General features: G+C 39.3%; 1 long non-coding RNA gene across 1 annotated transcript in view; it reads left to right on the top strand.

Annotated features, from left to right (window-relative positions):
* The window catches only part of LOC110260723, a 437,770-nt gene extending 416,330 nt beyond the window's left edge, over nt 1-21,440 (top strand). Inside the window, exon 4 of the long non-coding RNA XR_002344078.1 lies at nt 18,518-21,440. This is a non-coding gene — a long non-coding RNA (uncharacterized LOC110260723). The remainder of the gene's footprint in view (nt 1-18,517) is intronic.

Here is a 23,108-nt window from a genome sequence, read left to right as displayed (position 1 = left end):
CTCTCTCTTCCTTCTACTTAAGACAGAACTGGCCTTCCAGAAGTCCAAGCAAAACTCCTGAATGCCTAGAGGCCACATGGAAAGAGGTCCTGGAGGCTGAGTGGCAATTTTGGCTGTGCCAGGCTTGGCCAAGCTCTCAGATGAAGGCAGCTGCATGGATGAATCTAGCTGGCATCACATGGAAAGAGAGAATGGCCTAGCTATGTCCTGCCCAAATTCCTGACCCGCTGCATCATAAGAAATAATAAATTATGGTTGTCCACAATAGATAATTGAATCAAATATATAGTTCTGAATAAAGGTTAGGTTTGGTTGCATATTTTAGAAATTATCCTTTATGCATAAAACAAAAGAAATCATGAGACAAACACTACTTTCCATAGCATAGAATGTATTTCTTGTTCACATAACATAAAGGTCAATCGTCCAGGGCTACCGTGAATGTTCTCTTAAGCCCCAAAGCTGCTTTTTTCTGCTTTACTCTTTTAACCTATGGTTTTCATTCTAAGGTCACCTTGTGACCTAATATAGCTGCTAGAGCTCCAGCTGTCATAGACACATTCCAGCCAACAGAAAGAAAAGTGAAGAAAGAGCCAAGGGCCAAGAAACATACCTCCTGGCTAAGTCAGTTCCTTTAAAGAGTCTTTCTGGTGGGCCCATGCAACACTATCTTGTGGCCAGAATTTAATCACACAATCACACTTAATTGCAAAGGAGACTGAGATATTCAGCCTTTTAGCTGAGCACATCATCACTCCACACAAAATTGAAGTTTCACTAAAGCAGAGGGAGACAATGAATACTGATTGGTAAAAAGAACTAGCAGTCTCTGAATCTAGCCCTGTGTCCCAGGACAGACAGGCATCCCACATACCCAATTTAGAGCACGTTCTCCTTTAGTCTTACACTTTACATTAGGCCACACGTTTTTTTCTAGCATTCTACATTTAGGGGACCAATTCATCTCTCTTCTTCTGCAGATTTTCTTTCAGAAACTCCGTTGTTCTTCTTTGCAGTGTGGCTTCTGTCAAGGCCCTCTGTTCATCATACATGTCAGTAGGTCCCTATCTATAGATTTATGTCTTTTCCTATGAGGTTCTGGAACACATAAAATCATGAAATTTTTCTGCAGTGGTGCTTAAAATCCTAGATCACACAGATGACCTTGTGGAAGCATTGCCTAACTTCTAAGTAGTAAGTACAGATTGGGATTCTGGCCCTCATTTCTGAAACTGTGTTTTGTGTTTTATACAATAATTTACGGAGAAATAGTAGTAACAAGAAAAATGGGATAAAAGTGAGGTAATAAGAGAAAAATAGAAATAAAGAGAGATGAGGAAAGAGAGAGAGAAAGAAACTGAGAGAAACAAAGAGACTCTCACTTAGTTTTTTGCAATTATGAGCATCTTTTTTTATCCCCAGGGCCTTTGCACGCCCTGTTTCCTATGCTGGTAATGCCCTTTCCTGCAAACCCCTTCACATGACTAGTGCCTATTAATCCTTTTCGTGGAATATCACTTCTTGAGAGAGATTTTCCCTGATCTATTTATCTCAGGCAGATGTACCCTGCAGATCTCTATCTTATACATCACAATTTCTTTTCCTTCATAGTACTTACCATAATTTCTACTTCTATATCCAGGTGATTGTTCATTTGTTTAATATTTGCTTTTCCTTCTGTACAATAAGCCCCGTGAGACAGGCGTCTTATTATCTTTTTTACCTCTTCATTCGAAATAACTGGTGTGGTCTTGGGCATACCATAGATGCCCAACGGCTATCTGCTGAATGCATAAACAAGAGAAGGAGAAGCTCAAAGAAAAAAAACATGCAGTGAGAGAGACTCCTCTCCTTCTGAGATAAGCATTAGCTCAGAAGATGCTCAGCTGCCCAGCCTGTTGATTTTCTAGCTGATTGATTCACTCCTCTAGACAGGCCACACAGAACTGGGGCACAGTAAAAAGTCTTAAGGCTGGACTGCCCTGAGGACAAGTGTTTCCTCACCCCTGATTTAAGACAGATCTGGCCGCATGCCAGAATATAAGTAACACCATCAGGGATTTTCCTTGTGAGGATAGTTCCTAATTCTGGTGAATGTCCTGAAATAATACAACATTCTCATCCAAACTGGCTAGCAAAATATTTTGGATGAGTGATTTATCAACTGTTTTGCATTGGCAGGGTTGAAGATGACTGCTCTTATGTCTCAAGATACAGGTAGTGGGTTATTTGAGAAATGCCTGCCCACTCACTCAGCACTGGGTAGAGGAGAAACCCTCCAGACTGCACCAGTGTATAAAGCAATCAAAACAACCACGATGGCTGGGCACCTGCTGCAGAAGACACAAGAAAAATAATAATCTGGAAAGGAACAAAACAGCTCTGGAAAACAATAGGAAGTTCGAAATAATCCCGGGACCATGACGAGGTCATCCATGAAGTTAGATTTACTGTGGCCCGCTGGTCCTCTTCCAGTCAATGGCAATGACACAAGAGGCATTCCTCTCACTGCATCACAGTTTCTCAGATTTTCTTTGTTCTCTCTTTCTCCCCATATCTCCAAATATAGTCTGCAAAATGCTTCTGATTCAGAGTTTTAAAGCTATAACTTAAAAGTCATCCGAGCATTCAGGATAGCAGACCTTAATGCTGGTCTGGATTGATGGCTGTTGAACTTGGTTTGTTCTTCATAGATTGACATGAGTTCATTCACTGTTTTCTGTCCACATATCCATTTTCTTGTCATCACATGATGGAGAATACTCTACACACTGCTGCCAGGTTAACCTTCTCCAAACACTTCTTTGATCATGTCACTCACTTTGTTCAAAAAAGACCTTAAACAGCCCTCTGTTCCCTGTTAAGTTTCAAATGTTTTGGTTTGGTCTTCAAGGCTCATCACTGTCCGACCCTATTTTGAATTGTTCCTGCTGTCAAATCCTGTTCTGTAAATAAGAGAGATTAAGGAGACAGATTCCTCAAAAGTGATCAATTTTCCAATTGAGTCTTCAATGGTTTGATGTAAAAATCATAACTCATGTCGATAACTGATCCTGTTAGACTAGCCACACGTATTAAATATCCCACGCATTTAGAGCATCAATAATGTTCAGCTACAGGAATTATGCAGAAATACCTTCTATCTTGGCAAGTACATGAAGTAGTAAATCCCCTGGGCAGTTGAGACTACTGGAAAATTTAGATGTCGTACTATATCCAGAATAATATAGTGATCTCTCACCATGCTCAGTATGATCATCAGCAGCAATGATTTAGAAAATGAGAGTGATTTATATTTTTATTTTTGAGCAGTAAATCTTTTTTTTTTTTAATTTATTGGAGGTATTTAGATTTATATAGTAGATTTTAGTTTCCATCATGCAGTAGTAATCTTAATGGCCACTTTCAAATTCCATTCATCTTTACACTGCCCACAAAAGCATTTGGAGACTAAAATAAAGATTTAGATGGTGATTTGGTTAAAATGCTTAAAATTTGAGATTTAGCCTAAAAAATCAAACCCAGATGGTAGGCATTTTTGAGGTAGTGAAATTCACCTTGCATGATGCACGGACAATGATAAAGTTAGCAACTGAATCACATGAAGGCATTGATTCCTTATCATCCAATTCTTTCTAATATAAACCTAAAGATAGATTTTGAAAATCTGAAAATATGATGACTATTTTTTAAAATATTGATTAGATCCACCCAAATTTATAATGGCGGCCCTTGGTCTGTTTAGACTTTCTTCGACAGAATGGTTGAGATCATGAGCTCTGTTGTCAAGGTGTTTGGGTTCAGATTCCAGCTGTCAAGCTTCACTATGTGTTAGAACTTGGCAAATAACTGCTCAGAGTCAGTTTTCTCATCAAAAGAAGGGGGAAAACAATAGGGTTACTGTTAGTATCGAATAGGTTAATGCATGTAAATCACCTGGCCTATAGTAGAAGGTCAACAAGTGTCAGCTATTATTATCGAGTAAAAGTCTTTCCTTTAGGAAGTATATAAAGTTGTATTGGGGAGGGGGGTACAGCACCTCAAGTGCCTTCAGAGGCCAGGCAGGTAATGAGCTGTGTGTGTGACTTGGTGGTAGAGATTTGTGGAGTCTGAAAAGAACTGTATTATAAGCCCAACTTAAAGGCTTAAGAAGAAAAGACAACACTGTGTTGGCCAACCAAGACATGACTGTGAGCCGGGCTTGTACAGCCCTATGGGCTGCCTATCAGTTTTGACCCCTGAGTAGCAAAAGGAGCTCTAAACCCCAAGTCCAAAGGTGTAGGCTGTGGCCCTTTTCTGCCAAGTTGCAGCTCTGAAAGCCTGGGCAGGCTCCTCAGCCATCTTGGCTCCTGTTTCCCCATCTGCAAAATGAGAGTAATGGAGGCACCTTCTATGTCAAATATTTGATTCAAATGGAGAGAAAGGGGCATGATGATTTTTAAAACCCACTTATATTTTTAAAAAGGTATATCAAGAGTAAAAAGGCTAGTTACCATGTTGAGTAATCTATACACTATGTGGTGGCTCCTGAAGGGAGTGTCCTACAGAGGCTGAAATGTCACCTGGAGGAGAATTTGGTCCAGACTTCTAAAGGCAGAAAGGGGTGCAGACTGCATGAAGGAGGGGCAAGCAACCTAGATCAGGGGAGCCAGGTGGTGGCTGAGGGGCCACTTGTGTCCAGGAGATAGTGAGGTTGTATGCTTAGTTGAAGTGGAAAACTAGCTAATAGCACATAATACTGTCCAGGGTGGGGCTGTGAAACTGTTTCAGAACACAGCGGTGTTATATCGCCTGGGCATGCCAGGGTTCATCTTTGGTTTATAGCCTGATGGAGAAAAACCAAACCCACACATGCAAGCAAGTTTCTCCCACCCTTCTTTCCTATTTCTTCTCATAAGGAGAACTGAATTCTTATTTGCTTATATAGCATTCAGATCTTCAGGGTTCCTGATCTTATTTCCTATTTTTGTTTGTGGAAAACTGTGTTTTGCAAAGGTGGATGCCAGTGGTCTCTAGCTCCCCATCCCTCCTGATCTACTTACAATGTGACTGATGCCCCTCACCCAGAGGCAGGTCTATGTTCCCTTCCTGCAAAGCTGTGTGGGGGCTTGTGACTGCTCCCTCCCCTACAGTGAGGCAGCCATGAGGCTATGGGCTATGTGAGGCTGTCATAGAAATGATGTAGCCATCAGCTTGTTCTCTCCCTTGAAACACTTGACCTTGGACCCCTGACGGCTCCATTGGGGGAACCAGGTGAAGAGATCAAATAGAATTAGAGATCCTTGCCTGAGGAGTCCCAACTGAGAGAATGTCCCCAGGCTGCAGACCCATGGGTAAGGAAGCCTTCATGACAACCCCTCTCTCAGCTGCAGTGTGACTATGACCTCATGGGAAACCCTAGCCGGAACTGACCAGTCAAGCCACTGACACGGTCCTGACCTACATGTTCCATGTGAGAGATGAAAACGTGGTTGATTTGAGTTGCTCAGTATCGGAATAATTTGTTACCTAGCAGTAGACTAATATATTCATATATTATTAATACATTGCTGTATCTCCTCCCACTTAAGATTCCCATCTTCATGTTTCTAGTCCCAATTACTAAACTAAATTGCCTTTTGCTCATCATGGCTTTTGCTTGAGAGTTGGGTTTTTCACACTTCAGTCCTTGAACTTCACCCTTGATTCCTGTTAACAAGTCCACTTCTGTTCAGTTCAAAGAAATTACAAACAAATATGCCTCCAAAGACCATGTAAACATGCAAACAAAGAGAGAAGACCCAGGAAGGGAGACAAGACAGTAGAAGGAATTGTAGTTAACTGGAGAGCTTCTGTCACATTGGTATCTAACTCCGAAGAGATGGATACAGTGGAAATGTGGGCTAATGATGTCAGATTATCTGTTATTATTAAAGAAGCCAGAATTCCAGATTTTTACAAAAATTTTTTGATTAAAAACATTGAGTTCCATTGGTAAAATTAGGTTGGATGATGGTTGTACAACTATAAATATAATAACATTCATTGAGTTATAAAAATAGCATTAAGGAATTCCCTTTGTGGCTCAGCAGTAATGATCCTGCCTAGTACCCATGAGGACAGGGTTTGATCCCTGGTTAAGGATCAGGCATTGCTGTGAGCTGTGCTGTAAGTTGCAGACAAGGCTTGGAACCCGTGTTGCTGTGGCTGTGGCATAAACCCACAGCTGTAGCTCCGACTTGACCCCCTAGCCTGGGAACTTCCATATGCTGTAGGTGCAGCCCTAAAAAGACAAAAATAATAATAATAACAATAATAATAATGATAATAATAATAATAATAAAATGCTCAAATTTGAATAACAGCTGCTGAATTTAGCCACGAATTGCCAAATTGCAACTTTTAATTTAAAAATTTTTAGTCACTATACATGCTGGGAAGACCTCAAATCCAGGGTGAAGAGATTCCAAATCTCCTAGTGATGGTAAAACTTCTGAAAAAAAGTGGCAGAATCAAAATAACACTGGAGGGAAGATCCTTTGTTAAAGTCAGTTGAATGAAATTCAGTCTTCAGTGCATTGTAGTAATTGAGTAAAGCTGTGTGGTCTTTGAATAAGTTTCCGTAACAAATACAAGGTAAGCAAGTGCTTTCCTCTCTGGAAGCAGGGTCACCATGATCCTTTAGTGAGACTCAAAAGGACATTGCCCTGAGCGTGAGGTCCCACTGGCATACACCTCTCGCCCCTTTAGATGTTTGTCATCTGTCTCAACGCTGCTTGGGAGCCTGATCCAGGTCTCCTATCATCCATGAAGACCCCAGAACCCATTCTCTTCCTGGAAAACATCTACCAGTTTGACAGAATCTGCTTCTCCATTCTCTTTACTTGGGTCAATTCAATTTTTTGAAAACAAAGCCACTTATCTCTACCCTGGGGCACACAGAACTACAAAGCAAGCTATCCTCTGGGATGGGACTGAAGGTCTGGGAAGGTGGTATTAACACAATACTCTTGAGTTGGAATCTCAATAAATTATCTCAGTAAATTATACAATCAGAAAAATGAGTACCTTGTCAATAAACACACACCACAAGCTGCCTAGAGACAAACACACCCAGAGTTCACTTATCCAACCCAATAACCATAAACTACTTCCATAAAGGATTGGAAGGAAGGGAGGAACTGAGATTAAAGAAGTCTCTCAGCCCAGCCCCCATAGGCTGACATTAATCTGCATAGATAAAACCCACAGCATTTATTGCATTAGAGCACACAGTTTAGAAAAATGATTTTGCTTTTTCTTATACCCAATAACCTGGAAAATATAGTCATCTGTACTCTTGTTCCCCAGGTGTCAGTGCAAATCCAGTAAAGAGCTTCCATTGATGGCTCTTTTTGGACTCTAACCACAATTGAACTCTGTGCTTTCCATCACTCGCTCACCCCGTTGTGTACAAAGAAGCAGATATGCAATATAGCAGGAGCCCCAAGAAAAGGTCTGGCTGTTCTGTCAAAACTATTTAGTTCAATATTGTTCTCAATGTGGCACCATAGCCCTGGACATGACACCCAGCACGTCCAAACAGACATGATTATATATGAGACAGAAAGGCACTTACATCACTGCGGGTTGTTATGCTTTAAAGGACTTTTTCCCCCCTCTTCAAATTAAAAGTTTTCAAAAATGAAATAAAAATAAACCTTTGAAGAGACCAGATTGAGACTGAATTTGGAAGGCCCTCCTGCCTAGTGTATACTAAAGAAACATTTTCTGGGTTTGTCCCTGATGATTTTCCTTGTAGTTGAGAAACACAATCCACTGGGAGCTTTTGTGGCAGAACAAGAATTTTATGAACACGAACTTTACAAAGACTTCCCTAGGAGATTTAAGGTCTGGAAATCAATAGATCAATCAGCAGCTTTTATCAATCTATAATGGTTCTCTCTCTTTGGATGTTTGGATGAAAATGGGATCAACGTAAATTGAACACGGAATCACTTATTCTTACAAGTTAAATTTGTCAAACTGTAAGGCACATAAATGACATAAAATATAATCATTTTTGAATTTGGGACCCTTCAGGGTGCATGGTGATTGAAGAAAAAAGAACCAGATGTTTCTTCAGCAGGACTCATAGAGGCAATCTAAATATTCTTCAATCCCTGACACTTCTAATCATTTCCCAAAGAAACCAATTCATTGGTTAATTGTTGGGTATACTTATTGTGTATTATATAATTGGCCCAGGGCAAATAGCCTTCAAAGATGGCTGGTTGAATTTATAGAGTCTATTTTTACCAACTTTTCCCAAGGAAATAGGGAAAGATTAATAACTACTGCCTCCTCTTACTTCCACTTTGTTTTTAATGATAAAGGCCTAAGTGCCTAGAACCTCTCCTTCTTTATAAAGTGAGCTTGTGGTCAGAAGAGTTAGGAGAAAATATGAAAATTATGTTGGAAAAGTAAGAGCTGTTGACCCACTTCCTTTGGAAAAAACAGAAAAATGAAGGTGGATTTCTATTTCCATTTTTGAGATGCACAAAAGGAGCTTGGGCAGAAAGGCTTTCGTTTTCAACTCTAAAGCTTTTAAAATGTTATCAGAAGCATCAGCACTGAGAAATCCGCCCCCATACTTTGCCACCCTATGGTCATCTCAGAACAGCAATGACAACAATCAATATATATGGAGCATTTCCTATGTGCATAACACATATTATCTCATTTAATCTTTTTTTTTTTTTTTTCTTTTTTTGTCTTTTTGCCTTTTCTAGGGCCACTCCCGCAGCATACGGAGGTACCCAGGCTAGGGGTCTAATCAGAGCTGTAGCCGCCGGCCTACGCCAGAACCACAGCAACGTGGGATCCGAGCCGAGTCTGCGACCTACATCACAGCTCATGGCAACGCCAGGTCCTTAACCCACTGAGCAAGGGCAGGGACCGAACCCGCAACCTCATGGTTCCTAGTTGGATTCGTTAACCTCTGCGCCAAGAAGGGAACTCCTCATTTAATCTTTATAGCAGATTTCAATCATGGTCAGTATTTTTTTCATCCCTTTGTTGAAGGTGAGAGAAAAGAGGCACCAAGAAGAAGTTGTCCTACAAAGAGTTGTTAGATAAACTGCAATATGCCAGCTAAATCTTAACTTCGGATAAACAATAGATACTTTTTTTTTTTTTGTCTAAGTATAGCCCAGGAAATATACCACATAAACTAATACACTAAAAAATACGTATGCTTTGTTTATCTGAAATTCAAATTTAACTGAGCATCCAGCATTTTTATTTGCTACATGTGGCTAGTTATTGGCAGAGCCAAATAAAGTCTTTCTGATTCCCAAACTAAAACTCTCCCCCCACACAAGCTAAAACTCTTAACCACTATACTAAACTGCCTCTTTCCATAAAAATAAAGTTTGAAACCCCCAATTTAGCAAAAACGTACTTAGACAGAAAAAAATAGCACAGAAAGTGGAACCATTTAAGTTCATTTATAGTAGTGGTGTGGCAGGCATTTCTTTTGTCTGGGCAGTCCTGGCACAAGGTACAGGAAAGCAAGACTCACTGCAAAGTCAAGAGCGAGTGGGTTGGAGGATTCTGGCCTCCCTACTGGGATGTATTGAGTGCTTGTCCTAAAGTCAGTGTGGTGACAGGACCATCAAGGCTTCCAGAGCAGTTTTGAACTCAGGTTTGCTTTGAATCCAATGGTGTATGCTGGGATCTTTTTCCTGGTACCACAGCAACCCCTACCTGCCTCTACCTGGAACTGCCCCTTCCAGTTATTTCAAGATACTACACAGAAGACTGGTGAAGTCCTTAAGAGTAAAGGTTCCTGAGTCTTACTGCTTGATTTGATTTCCAAGCTTTACCATTTCTCCATGCCTCAATTTCCTTCTGTGAAAAAAGAGATAATAATACCTATCTCGATAGATTTTATGAGTTTGCCTGAGTTAAGACATATGATTAAGAGTAACAACAATCATAATAACTACCAGTGAAAATTTTTCACATGCCAGTCACGCATCTGAACGAGTTGCTTAAATTGTTGAAGCCTTACAGCCACATTATGAGGTCGGTTTCATTATTTTCACACACCCCCCATTTTATGGCTGAGGAAAATGAGAGGTCTATTAAGTCATTTGCCCCACATCAGGCAGTGGAGCAGGCAGGCTTTGAATTCAGACAGCCTGGGTCCTGAGTCAGTGCTCTCCATCCTTCTGCTGTACACAGGGAGCATACTAAGACCAGCTCCTGGTATGGAGCCAGCCCACACTACCAGTTAGCTGTTACCATAAACTGGCAAAGAGCAGTTTGGGTATTGCTCTCATTATTCACTTTGACCCCAATACAGATTGCACCCACTGAAGAATTGTTCCATGTTTTTCTGCATCCAAGGCAACTCAGAAGCTTCTAGATCTCTTGGACTCCCTACACCCCACATCTAGCCAGTCACCAGCTCCTGCAGATACCACAGCACTCTCTCCAGCCCCATTTCCTCAGCCTTCTTTGACCTAATTGTTCACCTCTCTCCAGCACTAGTACAATATGTACCCAAAGAACCAAAGAATCTTCCTGACTGGGCCCAACTTTGCCACCAAGGACAGCTTTTGCTTTTTTTTTTTTTTCTTTTTTTTTTGTCCTTTTGCATTTTCTAGGGCCACTCCTGTGGCATATGGAGGTTCTCAGGCTGAGGGTCTAATCAGAGCTGTAGCCACCGGCCTACGCCAGAGCCACAGCAACGTGGGATCCGAGCCGCATCTGCAACCTACACCACAGCTCACGGCAGCACCAGATCCTTAACCCACTGAGCAAGGCCAGGGATCGAACTCTCAACCTCATGGTTCCTAGTCAGATTTGTTAGCCACTGGGCCACAAGGGGAACTCCAAGGACAGCTTTCTAAATTAGAAATTTAACTATGTTGCTCTCCTGCCTAAAGTCCTTTTAAGATTTTCCAATGTCTTCAAGAAACACCCCAGCTTCTCAGCCCCATAGCACAAGTCTTATGACCTGCCCATTCATTTCCAGCTATTTCCCCGTATGGACTCCATCTCTCATTTCCACACTGCTCTTTTATTTCCCTTTATGTACCATGTTCCTTCATCCCTCCATTCCTCTTTGATGCTATTTCCTCTTCTTGGAATATTCTTCTGTTTAAACCTTTATTCATTCATTGTGACACTGGCCAAGGACCATGGAGTCTGACATGCTCCACTTTTTCATTGCACTCATAGTATCTGAGTTCCTTGTCTCTCTTCCCACTAGTCATGAGTATCTTACAGGCAAGGCCCACACGTTGTTTATCTTGGTATCTCTATGCTGAGTTCACAAGTTTATTAAATGAAAAGTGAATGTTTTACCTTTATTGACACAGCCTCAGTAACTATCTGTACACAAAACAAAGCCAGATATAACAACCCTCAAGAGCAAGTAGAGTTCATAAGATTAACCTGTTGTCTCTCAGGGAATGATGGCCATGAAGGATAAGATTCTGCATCCTCCTATGGTTATAGAATGGTCAAACCACCTAAAGTGCATTCCTTTTATATTGATAAAGTCCTAGTACCAAAAATTCAGGGCCTAAGATGGATATATCAAAGCACATAAATATTTATAAGAGTTGTACAAAAAAGCAGAAACAGCTGCTTAATTCTAAGCCTTAAAAGGCACAACTATAAATGTTTTTCACAAAGGAACTATATACAAAGGAAAGAATTCAGCCAGTGCTTGTGAAAGGATGAGGTCACTAACTAGCTTGGCTACTTTGAGAGATATTTTAATGGTTTTTAATGGTTTTTTATTTTTAGGGTGTGGTCAATAAAAAGACAACTTGACTGAGATCAGAAAACTGGACAAATACAGTTTCTTAAAGATGTTTCTCCCTCCTTCTTTGGTGCCAACTTTTTAGAGATACACTATAATTAAGTTATAATTTCTTATTTCCCTTGTCTAAACAGGGCAGGTGTTTCCCTGATATTGCATATTAATCCTAGTTCAGTGTATTTATTGCCTTACAGGTAAAATTTTGTCCTAATATTAGGATGTCAGGTAAAAATTCAAAGTTGATTGCTGATGTTTATTTTGATTCTTGCTTTAACACTATCAAAAAATGAAATTCTAGAGTTATATGAAGTAATTTCCATTCTTGAAACCTTAGTAAGTTTATAAAGAAATATACATTAGGAAGAGAGCTAAAAGTTCAAAATCTTATTTCAGTCTTTCACCTGATTATGAACACAATGTCACCTTCAAACACAATTCCAGCTTATCTTCTCTTTGTCCTCCCTGTGGACCCTGTATAATTATAACTTTGAGGCATAATCCCATTCTTCCTAAAGACCCATTATCAACTCCTTTACCACTCTCCTGCTTAGGTTCAACCTGTTTTCACTCCAGTTACCCAGACAAGTTCAATGAGAAGAGAATCCAATCATACATAAATTGGGAACATGCAGCTTAGGGTAAACCAAGGGATCCTGGCTATGAGGACTTTATGACCCTTCAACTTTTAAGATTTGTCCCTTTGCGGCATGGTATTATTAGGGAAAAGTCATCTGTACCTTCTGAAATTGTGAGGAGACTTAGAAATGATGGGAAAAGATGGTACCAGAGAAATGTGGGGTGGTTGAAATCATATTGTTGGGACAATGGGGAAGGTAAACTGGCTGGAACACTTAGCTTGACTTTTCCCCAGGGATGGTGGACAGATAGGTAGATAAGAATGAGAGTGTGTCATGGGTTAAGAGGCTCAAAAGATGTTCTTGGAGAAGCCAAGTGGCTTCACATTGGAAGACAGATGACATCCTTTTGCTGTTTCTTTAATGGATGAGTCAAAGTGTGTGATCTGGCCAGATCACACACTCTCAAGAATTGAACATACAGTTCCTTGGAATCGTCTTTTGTTCTTTTAATGAATCCAGGTTACATAGCAACTGTTATATAAAACATAGGTTTCTCCTGAACCCTTCTTTCCCACCCCATATTCTGTTCTTTTTCAGCACTTTTCCATATTTGTAATATTATGTTTTTTAACCCACTTATCTGTATTCTCTCATGACACTGTAAGCTCCTTAATGAAAGAGATTCCTGAATATCTAAAGCATAGTCTCATCTAAGGCATGCAGTAGAAAACTAATAAATATTTGAAGACAAGATGCATAAATCAATAATTTCATCAAAAATGGTTAGGAAGCTGTTTCTAGTCTAACAGAGCCCAGTTTCTGAACTGGCTGCTCCATACATGTTGAACAGTGACTAGAAACTACTAGAGATGTTCTATGAGATGCATTACAGACGTCAGTCCTGTCTTCAACATGTTCATGATCTAAAAGGACCCAGTACACATCTCACACAAATGCATACTTGGTGTGAATTAAATCCATTGTTTCTTCACTGTTTGGGGTAAGTGAAAGCTTGGTCTCCTTTTTATTTTTATCAAGTTAACTTTTTTTATGTTTATTTTATTTTTTTTAATTCAATGAATTTTTTTTAATATTTATAGTTGTACAGCCATCATCACAACCTAATTTTACAGTATTTCCATCCCAAACCCCCAGCCCATTCCCCACCCCCAACCTGTCTCCTTTGGTAACCATAAGTTTTTCAAAGTCTGTAAGTCTGTTTCTGTTCTGAAAATAAGTTCATTTGTATCCTTTTTTAGATTCCACATATAAGTGATGGAATCTTATGATATTTATGTCTCACTGTCTAACTTCACTTAGCATGATAAATGCTGTTATTTCATTCCTTTTAATGGCTGAGTAATATTCCACTGTGTCTATGTACATCTTTATCCACTCCTCTGTTGATGGACATTTAGGTTGCTTCCATATCTTGAGTATTGTATATAGTGCTGCAGTGAATACTGGAGTGCATATATCTTTTTGAGTCATGGCTTTCTCTGGATAGATGCCCAAGAGAGGGATTGCTGGATTATATGGTAATTTCTATTTTTTAGTTTTTTGAGGAATCTCCATACTGCTTTACATAGTGGTTGCACCAATTTACATTCCCACCAACAGTGTAAGAGGGCTTCCTTCTCTCCATACCCTCTCTAGCATTTATTGTTTATAGAATTTTTGATGATGGAACCTCGGTCTCCTTGATTGCCATGATCTCTAAATCCCTTATGACTCAGCTGCTGCTGCAAATTACCCCTTTATTTAGAGTTTCTAGTGTTTTTTCATATGAGTCTGTGAAAAGGTCCAAGCATCAGACAAAGCCCAATTTCACAATGTTATATAGATTAAAAAAAAATTAGACCTATTCTATTACAACCAAGAATGGGAAATCTATTAAATCATTCCCTTAAGATATTTTTATTTTGTTGACTCATGAGAATTGGCTGAGGTTCCTCCAAAGCCCTCCGAAGCCATATTTGGAGAACTTTGAGTTGGTGAGTTTACTTATGTGCAGAAAATATTGAGATTTTTTTGAACATTCTTTGCTAAATCATTTTGGTTTTCTTAAACAATTGGTATTCCTCCCACTTTTCCTTGCATTTATTCATATAACTAAATAAAGATTTAGCCGTATTTGTCAGTGAACTGAAACCCATATCATGCTCATCTTTTAAAAATATGCTAACTTTCCCTCTCAACTCTGATCTGCTGAGAACTTTTGAGAGCTAATATTTGCCCTAGTGATGTTATTTGGAATTCACACAAGAAAGTTACATAAATAAAAATGATATCATTTCTATTAACAATGAATAACACAGTGACACTAAAGATGAATATTCATTTGGGGAAAACAAAAGCCCTAATGGCTTTCAAAACTTGGGTATTCCCAAGTGACATTGAATAATACCTATACAAACTTGTTAACATATTAAATTAGCCTGGAAATCTTGTAAGCAGAAAAGAAAGTCTGCCCTTCTGAGCTTTCTGCTATTTCCTGCCTCTCCTCAGGCTGGAAATGTTTGAGGACTGCCTTTCTCCTGGTATTTCAACTTGCTGGCTTCTGGTCCCAGATGGAACCAGGAAAAGCAGAGGAGTGTGAAAAATAAAAATATTTTCAGTGTTGTTAACCCAACCTTTTAAAGCCTTAAGAGATTTCCTTTGGATTGGTGAAATAAATGATTAGAATGGAGGGGTGTAGCTTTCCTCCACAGGCCGGATAACACATGTTCTCATGTTTCTCATGTCATAAAATATATCTTAAACTAACTGAAAGCCAGATCATCTATAGGTTCAGCCAGGCAATTTGGCTTTTAAAAAAAAATTATTACTTTTTAAGCTAGGCTCCTCCCATGTACATGGAAGTTTCTAAAAATGTCTGGTTCTGCTGTGTCTTTAATCATTTCTCCCATTGGAAGCCCAAAGATGAGCTTTCCCTCATAGGCCTGTCAAGGCCCATGGTCTTCGAATATCTTGCAGCAGGCTCATGTCACAGTAGGGAAAGTTATGGAGACAGTATTTCTAGCCAAACTGTAAGAAAATAGAAAGGAGAGACTTGAGCCAGTTCTTTGTGACAAAGTAGAAGAAGCCTAAACTATTCAGATTTCTCCAAAAAAGCAATCAAACCAAAAAAAATCTTAATTTTCTCCAGAATTTTTATACCAACTCAGACACACACATCAGCCCTGTTTATTTGCTTATTTTATTATTAGTTTTTACTCTCTTGAATTGAATTGGCTAGATAATTTCATGGATTCTTCTTATTTATCTGGGGAACAAAGCTGGTCTCTTTAAGTACCAGAGGCTTTAAGGATCTTTTGAGAGATGAGGGACCTAAGACTTTCTGAATACCAGGCATCGTACTATTCGCATAGATGCATCCTCTCATTTATCATCTCATTTAATTTGGTGTCACTTCTAATAATACAACTATTACTGCTAACAATGTCGCAGGTTGCACAATGGTCCCGAAAGCAGTTTACATCTGAATCCTCAGAACCTGTGAATATGTTACCTTATATGGCAAAAAGGACTTTGTAGATGTGATTAAATTGAGGAATTTGAGAAGAGATGGGGAGACTCTGCTGGATAATCTGGATGGGCCTCATGGAATCACAATGGTCCTTATAAGAAGGAGGCAGGAGGGTCAGAGAGGGAGGATGTAAGGACAGAAGCAGAGGTCAGGAGGAGAAGTACACTTAGGCTTTGAAGATGGAAGGGAGGACCTCGAGCCAAGGACCACAGACAGCTTCCAGAGCCTGGAAACCTCAGAAGGCATGTTGACATTTTAGCTTTAGCTCAGTGACACTGATCTTGGACCTCTGACCATTAGAACTATAAGATAACAAATATGTATGTCTTTAAGCTACCAAGTTGGTGGTTACTGCAGAACTAGGAAACATACAAACACTTGTTAAATGCTTATTATGCAACATAAACTGAGCTGATCACTTTATATATTCAGTCATTTATATTCAACCACCATCCTTTGATTTTGACAGGTGAGGAAGCAGACAATGGGAGAGATTGAGAATCCCAGGGGTCCAGGGGCCTAATGAAATCCCTGTACTTAGTGAAATACCAAGATCAGAACTTGATAAGCCTTATCTTTTCTAAAAAAAATATTACTCTGACATCAGCATCCTTCCCATTTATAGATGGGAAAATTGCAACTTAAAAAAAGATACAGTAACTTCCCAAAGGTCATGGAACAAAACAGTCAAAGCCAAGATCTGAATCAGACTCTCGTTCTCCATTCTTTCTCCATTCTGGTTGACAGAATCCTATCACCTGGGCAAGTTGCTTGTCAGTTCAGAAAGCTTTGGGTTATTTATCTTTAGAATAGGGATAACAGTTCTTATTTCCTAAGAACTTTGAATGAATGCCATGTAAAACTAGCATTACCTTTGACACAAAATAAGTGCTCAGTGAATAGCAGTTATTGTATGGAAAATTATACCCCAAAGGAAAACCTTCCCCCTATGCTACCCCATCCACCAACCAATCTGTGCTCCACTTTCCATAGAGTTCCCTTGTTGGGAGGAGGCAGCTGCCCAACCAGGAACCACATTTCTCAGCTCTACTTGTTTCTAGGTGTGGCCAGGGGCTAATTACTCCCAATACAATGCAAATGGAAGGGGGTGTGGAGCAGGCCACAGACTTCAGAAGCAATTGGGCCAGATGCTTTCTTTTCCCCCTCTGCTCAATGGGGCTTTTGTTTATGGTTTTTAACAAACAATTTATCTGAAGTATTTATTTTTAAAGCCAATTATCACCTGGGAAAAGTTAACTTTATAGAATGCTGGCAGGCCCCAGCTTAATCACGTGGTCCAATTTAACATCATCAAGATTGGAATAATCCAACATCACATCCCACCTCATCTAGTAAAGAACAGCACATCACCAGTGTATCATGATGGACAGTTATCTTGGTAATGTTCCTAACCCAAATATGTTATATGAATCTACTAACCCTGAGAAAACAATAAGCAAACCCAAATGGAGGCATTATATTCTAAAAAGTAATTGGACTCTATTCTAAAAAGTAACTGGCCCATTTGGTGATTGCTTGGGACGCAGACTCCCCAAAGAGTTCAGAATTGGTAGCCTAGAAATACACTTGGGGTACGAGGCTGGCTGGCTTGACTGAGAGACCCAGGAGAATAAAGACAGAGTGAGACAGAAAGCAAGCTAGCCCGGCACTCCCAGGGTGAGCAACTGGCTGGCCCCAGGCAGTAAAACCACAAGGCCAGAACAGACTGGCTAGGCCTAATTGAAATCAGAAGGGACCCATATCTTACCTTGTCTGATACAGTACATTTCTCTCCAAGTCTTTTTTTTTTTTTTTTTTTCTTAATTTTTTGGCAATTCATGGCTCAGTATTTTAAAATGATAAAAGCATCTTCATTTCAAATTCCAAAATAGACAACTAATACCAGCAAACCTACCAGATATTGTAGCAGTTTACAGCATATGAAGATTTGGCCCTTTATCTTGTGATTCAGCAAAGATAAAGAGCATTACATAAGCTGAGCTTGTGATTTTTTTTTTTTTTTTTTTGCCTTTAAATATTTTAAAAGACAGTGTGGGGGAGGTGCCAAGGGATAGCTTTTCTTATTCCAGTGACAAAAGAGGATCATCATGGAGAATTTTAATGTCCTAATTAAGGTTCATAACAATTCACACAAATACAAGAGCTCAATGAGAAAAAAAAATAATAGGATGGGTCAGGAGATTGGCAACATGTTAAATAAATTTCTACTTTTTTAAAATTGAAGTTTAGTTGTTGCAACATGTTGGTTTCAGGTGTACAGCACAGTGATTCAGTAATATATATATATTATTAATGTTAAATATATATTTTCTTTTTTAAATTCTTTTCCCTTATAGGTTATTACAAAATACTGAGTATGTTTTTTTTTATGAAATTTACAAATGTTCACTTTTGACAAAAGGAAAATGGCTGAATTGGATACAATAGCTCAAGATTCAGCTAGTGATGTTGGATGAGAAATAAGCATGGGTATTTGAGAATATATTTTTTTTGCTTAAAGTGTAGTTGATTTACAATGTTGTGCCAGTTTCCACTGTACAGCAAAATGACACAGTTCTTTTTTATATTCTTTTCCATCATGGTCTGTCCCAGGAGATTCGATATTGTTCTCTGTGCCCTACAGTAGGATGTTTCCATTGCAGAGAACTGAAAGATGAGACGAAAAGTCTGCATCATCAATGGAGTCTTGAGATATTTCAGAAACAATCCAGAGACAATCTACTTTGGACTAAGTGTCCGGAAGGTAACGTGCGTTTTGCGCCATTGCCAGGTAAAGGCTGGCTGTCTACGACATTATGTGAGGGGAGGGAGAGAAGATGTGCGTGTGATGGAAAGACACATATATGCAGATATTACATTCATTCCATTTTCAGGCAACTAGTCCCAAGCATCAATTTTATGTCCTTTATGAAGAGAATCAATTAATTAAATGGGCGCTAAAGAACGAGTGGTCTTCTTTCCTTCAGGAGAACGGTTTGATTAAGCGGTTAAGCAAAAAGAGAGCATATGGAATACCTTGGCTTGCACTTCGATAATGTCTGGAACAGAAACAGAGGTCCACTTGTATAAGAGATCAAGAAAAATAATTCTAAATATGACATTTAAAAACAAACATAATAAAAATTCAATCCTCAACCAAAGAGCCATAAAAGACAAACAATAGGGGAATTATTTTACTGCTGCTGTTATAACCATAAATTTCATTTCTTTCATGGTGAGTCTTGTTCAGTTACAGTGGTTTTCTAGGAAAAAAAAGAAAAAAGAAAGAGTGGCTTTGAGGGCTGGTAATGAAGAGGAAAGAAGATACACAATTTTTAAAGTGTGGAATTAATTATTTTGAAAAATACTTCAGGATCATGAATTATCTGAAACATATCTGTTACAAAATCTCAAGCATTAGGCATTTGTGTATCTCTAAATATTATTTTAATAATCACTTTGCTTATGCTGCTTATTACTTGTGTTCAACCAAAGCTCAGATATTGAAAAGTCTCTCAATAAGAGTGACATCATGGGGCTTCCATAGTTCCTCTTGATGACTTCCAGTTCAAATTTTCTCAGTGTATAAGTGAAAAGATGCTATTTCTCACAGTCAGCCCTGCAGACTCAGCCTGGGATTGCAAAATCCAGCTGTGTTCCCTTTGCGTCTTATACTGTCAATGTAATGAAAATGCTCCATGGCTGATAACCATGTTGATGGTGCGTGAGGTTGGATATATCTAGCTCGTCTCTTCTGTGAAGGATTTTCTGGCTATGCTAGCTGAAGAGGAATAAAGAAAAAAAACGAGAATTTTTTTTTTTTTGTCATTGTTTTTAGGTCTGTTTACATACCATGGGAGGGATTAGGAAAGTGAGGAGATAGGATGCAAAAATACAGAACACAAAATTATTGAATAAGAAAATTCTACTTTTCTGCAGACATTTGAATTCTTCTTCATATTATATATCCTCCATGAAGGCATAGTAATTGAGGTTCTCTGCACCTTACCAAAGAACAACCCACACACTGTCACTGCTGTGATAAAGAGATGATTTCTGTGGGCAGCAAAATATTTAAGAGTTTAATTTTCATCTGATGTCACAAAATGCAAGTGATTCAAAATCATCCATGTGCTAAGAGAACAGTTAGTTTTAGATCACTTGAAATTTGTTCTCTTTAGAGACATTTTACTTGCCAATGTTGTGATCGTATAACTCTCATCTGTCCTGAGCCTTCTATAATCAAACCCATTGTCTCTCCAGGATCATTTCTTTCAGCTATTTTTACCCTCTTCCCGTTTCCTGCCTCTCACCACAAAAATCTGCCTGCTACTTCTCTCTTATTCGCTCCATCACATCAAGGCAGCAAGCGAGGTAGAAATAGGAAGAACTTGGGAAATGGAGTTTAAGGAGTTTACATGTAAGCGTGATGCTCAAATGCATCAGGGCAGGGATGCATAAATCTGCATGAGGATATATATACTGATAGACTATAGTCGCCAAGAGATCAGAGGATCAGAGGATGGATGGATAGATAAGAAGATAGGAAGGAGGTCAGAGGCATGCTCGTATAGACAAATAGTCCACATGGACTGCATCTGAAAAGAGCACAAACATTCCCAGTAATGGTAACTGCGCCCCCTTCCCTGCCCCTTTCATCCTTCAGGTTGCCACTCAAATGCCCAGAAATACAAGTGCCCCCAACACTCTTACTCTTCACCATCAGCTCTTTATTTCCTTCCCCGTCACTCAGCACAAGCTGGAAGGATCTTGTTTATTCATTTGATGTGTATAGATTAGCCTACTAGAATGCAGTGTCCTTGAGGTTAGGGACAACAGAATAGGATCTCAACATGTATTCTAAGAGAAGGAGTAAAACGGAGTGTCGAAGAGACAAAAGATGAGAATGCTTGAATTGTGGCCAAAATAAACAGAGAGGGCTTTTCAATGAACGGAAAAAACATATTCTATAATCAGAAGCTGAGATTTGTGTTGTAAAGTCACATGGAGACCCAATCTGAGCACCATGGACTCAGGAGCTAGTTCTTGCTTCGCCACTGACCAATAGGGTCTGAGCAGACTTCCTGAAGGGCGATGCTGGGAGGAAGTGGCAGTCTGTTACTTAGTGTTTGTCAATACAACAAAAACATTGTATTTTAAAGTCAGCCATGCTTAGAGAGAGAAACGTTTTTTCTTAGGTCTGGAGTTGGTGCTCGTTATTTGACCTGTTGGTAGATGAATGTTCTGGCAGATGGAGTGCTGGGCATGGGACAGGCTCTGGGATGGAAGATAACTGGTGACTGTGCTGCATGTGCTCTGATAGACCAAGGCTCTCCTTCAAATCCTCAGTGCATTCAGCCTTCAAGGAAATGGGCCATAAACATTTGAAGAAGGAAAATCTTTTTTTAAAAATTTTTAAATAGGCTTATAAAAACTCTTGGTGGGGTGTTTCCTTGAGGCACAGTAGGTTAAGTATCATTGCTATCATTGCAGTGGCTCAGGTCGCTGCTGTGGCACAGGTTCAAACCCTGGGCCAGGAACTTCCACATGCCATGGTCATGCCCCCCTACCAAAAAAACCCAAAATAATCTCCAGGAGTTCCCGTTGTGGCTCAGTAGTAATGAACCTGGCTAGTATCCACGAGTATGTGGGTTTGATCCCTGGCCTTGCACAGTGGGTTAAAGAAGCCGGTGTTGCTGTGAGCTGTGGTGTAGATTGCAGACCTGGCTTGGATCTGGTGTTGCTGTGGCTGTGGTGTAGGCCAGCAGCTCCAGCTCTGATTCTACCCCTAGCCCGGGAAGGTCCATATGCTGCAGGTGTGGCCTTAAAAAAGAACAAGATTTGAAAAAAAAAAACAAAAACAAAACAAAACAAAAAAAACTCCATCAAAGAAAAGTCTTTGTGGCATTTTTGTCATCAGTATACTTGAAATGAAGTGTAGTGGATACAATATGGAGTTTGGAAACTAAAATTCAAGTTTAATCCTGCATCTGTCAATTACCGGCTATGAGATCTTAGTGAATTATTTCATTTCTCTTGAGATAGAGTTTTTCCATCTGTAATGCAAGGATGATAGTAATTGGGTTGTTGTAAAGATGAAACAAATGTGAATGTATTTTTCCAGCTCTAAAATTATAAACACATTTTAACAATGATAGTGTATATTAACACAGAAATTACTGCTTCCATATAAAGCTTAGCTCAGTTGACCATCATTTATTACACTGTAAGTGTTCAGGATGTGGGCTCTGAAATAAGGCTGCCAGGGTTGGAAACCTTAATTTTTCAGTGCCTCAAACTTTTCACCTCTAGAATGGGTGCAAAGTTAGAGTCTACTGCAAATTGATTGTATTGAATATTAAATTAGATAATCCATATGAAGCACTTATCTTAGTGCCTGAGACACAGTAGGGGCTCAATACATATCGGGTATTAATTGTATTTTGTGTTCACCCTAGACTGGCCCTGGAGATCTCTTTAATCAAGTCCAGGTGCATTTACACATCATCACCACTAGATGGCAGGTACACCATTTTTATTGCTCCGAGTGGTTCCCAGCAGCACTTTGCCCTTTGCCTTCTCCTGGCATTCAAGGATCCTGGGGAACCTCAGAAATAACACATTGAGTGGAGTAATAGCATCTTTTTTAAAAAAGAATTAGTCATTTATAATTACTGTCTATTAATAAAGTTTGTGTTGTAATCACTCAGGATAACAATTTTTAAAAGTATATATATGTATATATCCCAGTAGTTTATACTTTCTCCTCTAATAATATCCTAAAGGAAAGCCAGTAAAAGAGCATTTATTGAGAGTTTACAAGGTACATTAGATGTTAGAACTGGCCTATGGATTTGAGGAAGAGAAAAAGATACTGGGCTAGGCAATATGGCATTCCTGTCTTCATGCAGTTTATAATCTAGGGAGAAAGAAACATACAATGATATGACTTATGCATAATGATATAATATAACATATAATGATAATTAATGATGTAATAATAGTGATAAGGATAATTATATGATAATGATTGATCCTGGGGCAGAACTATTAACCCACTGCTGGGAGAGCTCAATGAACTTGTTTGAAAGATTCAGGGAAGTGTACCCAAGAACAGTCCAAGTACTCATGTGTATTCCAAGGTAACACTGGAATCAGGTCTTGAAAGTGATGAAAGGGGTAGAAAATCAAAACAGAAACATTG

The sequence above is a fragment of the Sus scrofa genome, chromosome 5 (assembly GCF_000003025.6).
Source record: "Sus scrofa isolate TJ Tabasco breed Duroc chromosome 5, Sscrofa11.1, whole genome shotgun sequence".
NCBI classification, from domain to species: Eukaryota; Metazoa; Chordata; class Mammalia; order Artiodactyla; family Suidae; genus Sus; species Sus scrofa.
The sequence above is the reverse complement of the archived record's forward strand: the minus strand, read 5'-3'. Positions and strand labels throughout refer to the sequence as shown.